The 10,068-nt window shown below is 36.5% G+C and overlaps 1 protein-coding gene across 2 annotated transcripts in view; it reads left to right on the forward strand.

Moving 5' to 3' along the window:
• LOC108367414 (endothelin converting enzyme 1) overlaps window positions 1–10,068 on the forward strand; it is a 68,184-nt gene that overhangs the window by 1,668 nt on the left and 56,448 nt on the right. The window lies entirely within an intron of this gene.

Genomic DNA, 10,068 nt, shown 5'->3' on the forward strand with positions numbered 1-10,068 from the left:
AAATTTTTGAACAAGAAATTATACACCATTTTTTCCAATGACATTTTGACCCACTTTGTGGAAGTAGAATTTGACGAAATTTTGACCAGACATAGAATCAATGATGGAGATTCTAAATATGCAATAAAAAAATAATGGCGTATGAGCACATACGCTATTGTTATATTGAGGGGACGATTTGTTCAATAAATTTTTAAATTCGGTTTTGCTCTTTACACATATAAAAAATGGGCGGGGCAATTCCGCTTTTTACGAAATCGGTACTCTGTACCAAAAAAAAAAAGGAATTTTTCGAATTTGAAGAAGCGAATTAATTTTTGATATAACCATTATACAATTAAATTGGTAACTGGTCCTAAAAACCCGGGTTTTTCGCAATTGGTAGCCACTTCTTGCATATTTCTACATTTTCCCATTTGTGCGTCAGTGCTAGTAGTAGTAGTTTAATAACAAAAATATTTAGTCGCGTGCGGGTGCCCGAAAGTGCCCAATTTGTGTTTATTTCGTTGGTACTCGGGCTGTTGAGAGCCACTGTGAGAGAGTTATTTTTGCTTCTCACTAGCTCGCAGTCGCCTGGACTAGTTTTCCAGGCGAGTTTGTGGAAACTGTCAAACTGCCGGAAGAGCATTAAGAATTTTGACAGTACTAGTTCTAGTTCAATATCCCAGAAATGCTTTCAACTGTCCAGTTTTACACGGTGATGTCATTGGCGGTGGCAACTGTCGCCCTGTGCATTACTTTGCAACTAGTTTTTCAACCGGTTCCGTTTTGGACAGTTTTTTTTCTTTTACACATTCCATTTTTGTTACATATTTTATAAAAAAATTTTTTGTAATCTGTACGCTACAATTTAAATTCATTAAATTTGAATACTCACAACTGCCTCCACTGCGACTTGAACTCGCAAATGAACGATGCTTGAGTCGGAGGTCTTTTCGCTGAGCTGCTTTTGTATTGTACGGGAGATAGTTGTGATACATGTAGTTCGGAACTAGCGCTTCGTCAGACTGTCTCTAAATTTTACTACAGGGATAAAACTGCCCTTTCATATCGTTAGCGTTGGAAAAATTACACAATGTGGACTTTTAGTGGGGGTTGATTTAAAGAAGTTCTGACTGAAAGCGATTATTAAGAAGCGACCTGAAAAGGTGTCGACAGTGGTTCTAATTACTCTCGATGTCTTTTCACGCAATCCACTTGCTAGTTAACAGGTTTTCCTCAGGAGCAAAAGAGTAACTTAAAACATCTATTGTATTCGAGTAATAGCTCCCTCGCCCTGGCTCTGAAATATATATTCGCGTTTTATATTGAGTACTTGAAGTTCCTTTGTGCGCGAATTTTTATACCCGAGCGCACCTGTGCACAAGGGTATTATAACTTTGTTCGCATAACCGTTGTTTGTAACAGCCGAAACGAATCGAGATAGATATATAGACAAATGTATAAATAAATGCTCAGAATGAAATGAGAAATCGATTAAGCCATATCTGTCCGTGTACACGACAACTCTAAAAAAAAAATTGAGATATGTCCACGAAATTTGGTAAGTAAGTTTCCCTTTACCCAAGGTAGGTTGGGATTCAAAACTATATAACGGTATTTTCGAAAAATACAAAATCTACAATATTTCCGTAAATTCTGTTGAAAGTAGTTTAGAATTTTGGCATAAAATAATATATGTAGTTATGAAAGTTTTTGAAAATTGGAGTAGCACTGCCCACTTACGGTGAAATACTGTACCTCTGTAGAGCCTCACTAAGAAACCCTTTGACAATTTTTTAAATCAGACAAGAACCTCGCCCACCACTCATATAATGGTAGTTTACAGAAAAACGAAAACTATTTAAGCTAATTTACTCAAAATCGATATATACAATGACCTCCCAGTAGAAAATGCTACTTAAAGAAATGTGTGGCGCCCTCCACTTACGCCTACATCTCGGTAACCGGTTTATCAATTTCTACCAACCTCGGTTGAAAATTTTTGAAATCGGACTAAAATTAGCGTACCCACCATATAACAGTCAATTTCAGAAATACGAAAACTCCGATTTTTCAATAACTAAACACGCCAACTTACAACAATCTCTTAACAAGAAACAATATTATTGATTTTCGAAAAATGGGCATGGCACCACACATTTATCACTACATACATACGTAAGTGTATATTGATAACCCCCTTAACGATTTCCACCAAACTTGCTCCAATTAATTCAATATCTCATAGCATATTATCGAAACTGTTTGACATCGGGTAAAATACTCTTGCTTATGATTCAGTTTAATATTGAATACGTGTGCCGGGTATATAAAGTTCGGTTACGTCCGAGCTTATACATCTTTCCTTCTTTACTTGGTTTCTTTATTTTTTTTAGAGCAGGAAGCATCGAAAGCCTAACCGCGTCAGCTGCTTTTATAGATCTCTCCGCGATGGCTACGATTTTGACAAGCGTTTTAGCTGTAACGCCGATCCTCATGTAGGAACTGCAAGCTGTAGGATGCCATCATACATGGTTTTTTGCAAAAAAGGGCCTAATACTGCTCCCTGGGGTAGACCCGCCATTACTTCATACTCCATGAATACATTGTCGTTGCGGTAGCGCAACACTTTCGCTGAGACAGCTGGAGATAATTTTTTGCAGATATCTTGTTACCTTCAGTGTTTTGTGGAATTGAATGCATTCTTAACATCTATGGTTGCCATTAAACCGTATTGTTTGGCTCACAACTAGCCCCGAACTGGCCCAGAAATAGTCCCGAACCAATCCTGAAATAGTCCTGAACAAGCCCCTTCTTTTAAGCCTTAAACATTTTTTCGCACTCATAATTATTGTGAAAAGACTTTTATAATAGAAATCTTAAAATAAAAGTCTTTGAAGACTTAAGAATATTTATCTCTCTTATAATTATTATGAAAGGAGTTTGACAATACAAGTCCTTGAATAATGATAATAGCTGACCGAAAAATCTGTTATCTTAATATATATTGGTTTTTTGTTTATTCAAACCGATTTTTGATGGTATGCTCGAAAACCTGCCAGTAGAATCTAGCATGCACAAGGGGCGAGAACTAAAAATAATTGTGATAATACTTACTTCAAAATCTGGCAAACCCCTGCACGGTGTACGGGTTGCATGGTTCTACGATGCATTCCATTTGCACCGTGCAGAGTTTTGCAAGACTTAGAGAATACCCTGAGTGTTTATACATTTGCTATACATTACTCAAGTTTTTCTTTCATAAATATGTTCACATTCCCAATTGGGGTTATTTTTTTACTTTTTAAAATCACCAACAATTTAGTTATATATTAGGACTTCCAATATACATATAAGTATTTTTTATTCAAAAAAGGAATATCGTTTATTTATTTGAGTAACATTTTAACAATAATTTTTTTAAGTAATCTCAGTTGTTTACATTTTTTTTTCTACAATCCACTTGTCATAACAAAATAATCTGAAAAAACGCTAAATTTTTGGCCTCTTACACTACTTTGGATGGTGGCAAGTAGGTGGATGATTTAGCGCCACTTGAACCGGAACCGCTTTGGCTAACACCAATGCTTGCACTGGAAGCACCAACGAAGCCACTACCACTAATGTCACCAATGCCAACACCACTTCCAGAGCCATAACTGCTACCAGCAATACCACCGCCAACGCCATGGCTGCCACTGGCTGAACCAACGCCACCATCCAGTATACCAACAACCGATTGTTGTTGGCCAATGCCGCCATTGGTGTGCTCGGATGTGCCTTCGATTTTATCATACTCGGCTGTAAGCAGAAAAATATTCGCCATTAATAGTAGCTAGTTAGTGTAGTATTTATTACACTTTGTTGCTTTTACTTACCTTGAATTTGTTGTTGCGCATGATGCGCCTCTTCTTCGGTCTTGTATTTGATAAAGAATACCTCTGGTTTGGCGGGCACTGTGGGTGCGGGTGTGGCTATATCGTTGACCTCGAGTGTGGAGTCCTTTTTGGACAACACATAAATGACAGTCTTTTCTTCTTGTGGCGCATATTCCGCAGACAATTTGACATTAGCTGAGCTCGAGGATGGCGCCTTAATAAAGACAACACGATAGTTCTTTTGTGGGCGTCCAATAACGAAATGCTTGCTTTGCTCAAGCGATTCATGATCCTCTGGCGCTGAAACGGTTATGAATTGTTTGTGTACAAGGGGAGTTTCAAAACCGCCCGATTGTTGTCGTCCACCAAAGCCAGCATTGAAGGAGCTGCCACCAATACCGCTGAAACCTCCGCTTATGCCGCTGCCAAAACCACCACCACTGCTGATGCCATTGCTACCGCTTTGGTAGTGTCCAAAGCTTGGTGCACTGTTGCTGGCGCTACCAAAGCTTGGTGCACTGTTGCTGGCGCTACCAAAGCCTCCGTAACTGCTCCCAAGTCCGCTCAGTCCACCAGCCAAGTTTCCACTACTTTGGTAACGGCCGACGTTAGCGCTGCCGCCTGAGATGCCAGTACCATAATTGTATCCTTGTGGTTTGGCATGGGCGATGGCGGCCAACGAGCAGCAAAGTACCTAAACATGTTGTGGGGGAAAGAAGAGTGAGGTGTGTTTACTGTTAATTCGTATTTAATCCTTTTGATGTGCGAGAGTGATAAATTACCAAAAAAAGACGCATTCTCTGACGAATTGTTTGTTTGTTTAACCTCAACGTTAAATTCCCACTGTTAGCTGTCCGCAGTGAAACTGATGTCTTCGGTCCAGCTGATTTTGGTTTTTATAGTTAAAAGATCATGCAGATAGCCTACTGGTTCATCATTGCCAATTAACTACCGGCTTTTGGGCTTCCAGTTATTTGAAAACTAGAAAAGGTAAAACTAAAAACATATTTATACGCCCAACAATTTAATAACTATATTTTTTATAAACATATTTAACTAAATTTTTTTACTGACGCTGAGTTTTTTGCTGGCCTTTCAATCTCCTTGCTGATTAATTGGCGCTTAATTACGAGAGTTACTAAACCGTTGGCACGCACGCTCATTCATCGCCCAGCCAATTTTTTCCTTGTCAAATGCCAAACATTATTAATACATAGATTGTTATAATAGTTTTCTTAATCTTACTTCCAAAAAGCGCCCCGCACTTCTGGTTGCTTATGACGCTCGCGTCTGTTGACTGACATGTTCAAACAACTTTAAATTTTTGTTTTTTTTTTGCTGTTACTTGCTTCTGCAGGCTGTAGAGTACTGTTTTAATTATCTATTCAGGCGGTTTGACACCTTAATTGTTAAAAGCTAATTAATACTTCGCCAAACGCATTGACCGATTCATGTATTTGCATGGCAAAAGTATAATGCAATGACGGTGGCAGGGCGGAAGGTTAAAGGTTTTCGACAGCTATTTGTTTTAATCATTTTTTGCATCAGCGAATACGCACATTAATCAAAGTATCTTCATCGTATTTCATTGCATTTTCGTTCAACTTCCTTTAATTGCTTTGTTCGATATGCAAATATGACATAGCGCGGTTTCGCGAATTCAGCAACTCAATATGCATTTGAAAAACTATATAGTTTTTCTCGAAAATCATTTATTTTGTTGAATTTTCGAACCGTAGCCGGTCTTCTAGTCATTTCTTATTGTGTTCAGATAACTAGTTTCATTTTAACATTATTTTTGCCAAACGGTCATCGGTTATTGATTTTACGCCACTGCATCTGAAAATGCAATAAAATAAAAAAAAATTGTTTTTGAGGAAATACATGTGTACCGATAATTAGTAGAAAGATTAATAGCATCAACTCTACAGCTTTGCATTTCTATTATTTTATTTTACCACTCTTCAGGAAACAAGCTTATCTACCTCTAAATAAAAAGACCATTGACTTCTCGGTTTAGTGTTAATTTGATATAAACTTCCATCGATGACTGAAGTGGCAAACAACTGACCATAATGCAAACCAAAATCTGTCCCGAGCACAATTTTAGACTGGGGTACAGAAAAACAACCGATTTTTTTCTAAACACTGAACTTTTGGAAGGTATTAAGGTATTCGAATTGTTCTTTACCTTATCAGTTAGTGAAGTTCAGCCAAATAATCTAGATATTTTCAGTGAAATCTTATTGATATCTGATTCAATGGCATTCCACTGGGGTGTTCGATTATTCGCCTTATTACAAAAGCCAGCGGCGCTGCGCCTGGTGTTAAAATGCAACATTTTGCGAAAGACGGATTAAAAACATTTATATTAAAAATATGTTAGTGATTTGTGAAAACCAAACAACAATTTGTTACCCATTACGAGGTGATCAACATTTGCGCCGTTTTATGCTGTTTTTATACCTGACAACCGTGCCAAAAACACCGCGGATGGAATACTAACACCTTAGACGTCGACGTTTTGAATGAAACGATGATACCAACAGAGTATACAGGATCGGCAAACGCAATAGCCTCCCAGCTAATGGTTAACTTTCGAGTAGCTTGCGATGCAGCAATGGTAACGTGCAAGGGGAAGGGCCCAGTGCTTGGTCCTTTACTTTGGAACGTTATGTACGACGGAGTTCTTCGCCTCAAAGTACCCAAGATGACAGAGTTAATTGGTTTTGCGGATGAAATCGCGGTAGTGGTTCCTGCGAAACATTTAAGCGAAATTTGCGAGAAAGGCAATAAAGCCATAGAATCTGTACAATCGTGGCTTCAAAAAATAGCCTTAAGCTTGCGGAGCAGAAAACGGAGTCACCATACAAATTGGCGAACACAGCGTCACTACTCTGCCCCATGTCAAGTACCTTGATATTATGTTAGATAAGATTATGTTAGAATAGAGGGTTAAGGAACTATACGGGACCTAATATTTTCGTGTTGTACTCGAGCATAGCTACAACCTTCACTAGATTTTGTTTCGGTTGTATTTCATGACTTTTTTTTAGTGTCCGACCGAACTCGAGTTTTTAGCCGAAACCGAAACCGAACCGAACACTCGGTTTGTTCTTGAAGTTCGGCCGAAACCGAACCCGAACCGAACTTTTTACAGTAAAAATTACATAAGCATTATATACCGCAAATTAATTAATTAAAAGCATTGTTTCTCAAAAACTCGAACTTTTTTTTCACACGGCAAGACTCGATTAGTTTGACTGCACTTGCAGCAGAAATAAAAATTACTAGTGCTGCACGAGCAAGTTGCAATTGCAGTCACATTTAGCAATTTTTATTTCTGAAACTGATTTTCAAAATGTGACAGAAAGTTCTTTCTGGCTGTTAACACGTGGAACTAAAATTTCTCAATATAACATTGAAATACAAGGCAAATTTGCAAACTTAACATACAAGAAGTGTTATCGGGCATTGAAATTTCGGGAAGGAAATAAAATTAAAAGAACGACAAGAAACAAGAAAGTTGCCATGAAAAAGCCATAAAATCGAATTACAGGAATGCCACAGAGGCACTTAAAAAAAAAAAAAATGTTTATTATATGTAAAAATAAACTTTTCGGGCAAATTACTCGGCCAATTTTGGACGAAACCAAACCGAACCCGAACACGAACTTCATGGCCGAATTGGTCGGTAACCGAACCTGAACCCGAACGCTCGGTAGCACCTTGTAATCCTAATTGCTTGCAATTCTTGATTGTATGTAAATACTTTGTATGCATGTATTTTCACGAATTTATTGCTCGCTAGATCTGAGTACCTGCTAAATGTCAACAAAGCATCATGAAATGCATACCCAGATTATTTGTAAATAGTATTTTCGTACTTACTGCCGCATGTAAAAATAATTTGTGTTTATAAAAATTCACTCAATAACTTGTTGAATTTGATTTTTTACCTTCTTCAATTGCTTAATTCATAGCTCCTTCATAGTTATTACAAGTCAAAGAAATAACTCAGGTCACCTCCAGGTACAGTACGGCACGTGTGATGTTGAAAAATGAAATAGTATGTAACATATTTCGTTCTGAAATTGTATTTAAAAAGTGTTTAATCCTCTCTGTGTACACTGTTACTATAAATTAGTACCTTCTATGTATGGAAATTAATCGTCACGTAAGTTTCGAAAACGACTTAGAAAGCATTTTTCCGTCTGATAAACACCAACAATACTTCGCTACTAAAAAATATTTCGCTTCCTATAATCTTTAAGACTCAACTAAACGCTACTTAATTCGTATTGTGTGTATGCAGAGCGGTGAACGAGTTCAAAACACTCTCTTGAACTGGAGCAACACAAAATGAGACTATTGTCGCGACAAAAAAAAAAAAGTGTATTGCCATAAAATACTGTTTGAGTGAAACTCTTTGTGCATATAGTATGTATGTATGTAAATTAAAGCAAACGCTATGGTGGTCGCTTATTATGCGTTCTTAAATCCGGCTTTTATATTTTAACATCTTTTAGCGGAAACTAAAAATACAGTTGAGCCGCGATTATCCAAACTCAAAGAGCAAGTAAAGGATAAACAGAAAGGACAGATACATACCTAAAAAAAAATAAAATGTGTAATTTTATAAAAAATTATAAAAAATTTTAAAAAGTTAAATATTTTTAAATTCAATGTATTCTCTTATTTTTTTTTATAAATATCATTTTTTTTCTAGATTTAATTAACAATATCTTGCAAAATAACTGGATTTTTGCAAAGCTCTTTGCTATACTTAAATACAACAAAATGGCCAAGTATTGAGAAAATCTGAAACTCATTAGTTCTCCGGAAAATGGAACGCCCCATATAGAAAATTCCATGTCAACCGAATTATGACTGGGATCCAAGATTTGTTTCTAATCATACATATGTACACTCAACTCATGAAACTCATTAGTTCTCCGGAAAATGGAACGCCCCATATAGAAAATTCCATGTCAACCGAATTATGACTGGGATCCAAGATTTGTTTCTAATCATACATATGTACACTCAACTCATGAAACTCATTAGTTCTCCGGAAAATGGAACGCCCCATATAGAAAATTCCATGTCAACCGAATTATGACTGGGATCCAAGATTTGTTTCTAATCATACATATGTACACATATACAGTTACGAGTCAAATAATAGCAGTAAAATTTAAAATTATGATGCTGGTAACTTATGTTTATTTATTTATTGTTAATAATTTTTCTTTAAAATATGGGTCGATCTGTATCAGAAACCGCATAAATTACAGTTTCAAAGCTTGCACAAAGTACACAAAAATTAATTGAACTTAAGAAATGTTAAACAAAATTTCGATTTTTTAAATCAAGTTTCTTAGAAATCAATGATGGTTTAATAAAATGCAAGTTTGAAGTCGCTAAACATTTTTAATATTTTTTTAGAGGGTGTGCGCATGTTCTTCCATATAAAAGTAAATTTTTTTCATCGTTATATATATATACGTAAATATATTCAAACAGCTAAAATCAGTTTATACAACAAGGTAAGGGAAAAATTTTAATGTCGATGTAAACCGAGGTAGGTTTCAGGAAGCTTTCTTTCAAAAAAATATTTGCCACTAACGAGTCAAATGAAAAATTTTGTTATGTGTGTCCCACGATGGAGTTGTAAGAAAGCGAAAATATTTTGTAAGAAGGTTGCCACCTTTGTGTTCAAAAAGTTAAAATTTAAATAACAAGATGGATAAAATTTATAAACATGGGAACAAGAGAGCAATAATGTCAGTGGATTTTATTTCGCTTTTAAAAAAGCAATAATGTCAATTGACTTTATTTCGCACCAGTATGCGAAATAGTGGCATTGACCTTATTTTCGTTGATATTGTTACCTGCCACCGTCCAAAACATGTAGCTTGTTTAATTATACCCGAGCGCACTTGTGCACAAGGGTATATTAATTTTGTTCACATAACGGCTGTTTGTAACAGCCAAAACGAATCGAGATAGATATAGACAAATGTATACATAAATGCTCAGAATGAATAGAGAAATCGATTAAGCCATGTCTGTCTGTCTGTCTGTCCGTCCGTCTGTCCGTCCGTACGTGTTATCGTAACTCCAGCAAAAATTGAGATATCTCAACGAAATTTGGTATGTAGGTTTCCCTTAATCCAAGGTAGGTTGGTATTGAAAATGGGCGAAA

The sequence above is a fragment of the Rhagoletis zephyria genome, unplaced genomic scaffold (genome assembly GCF_001687245.7).
Source record: "Rhagoletis zephyria isolate East Lansing unplaced genomic scaffold, Rhagoletis_zephyria_1.1 Rzeph_scaffold_02673, whole genome shotgun sequence".
NCBI classification, from domain to species: domain Eukaryota; kingdom Metazoa; phylum Arthropoda; class Insecta; order Diptera; family Tephritidae; genus Rhagoletis; species Rhagoletis zephyria.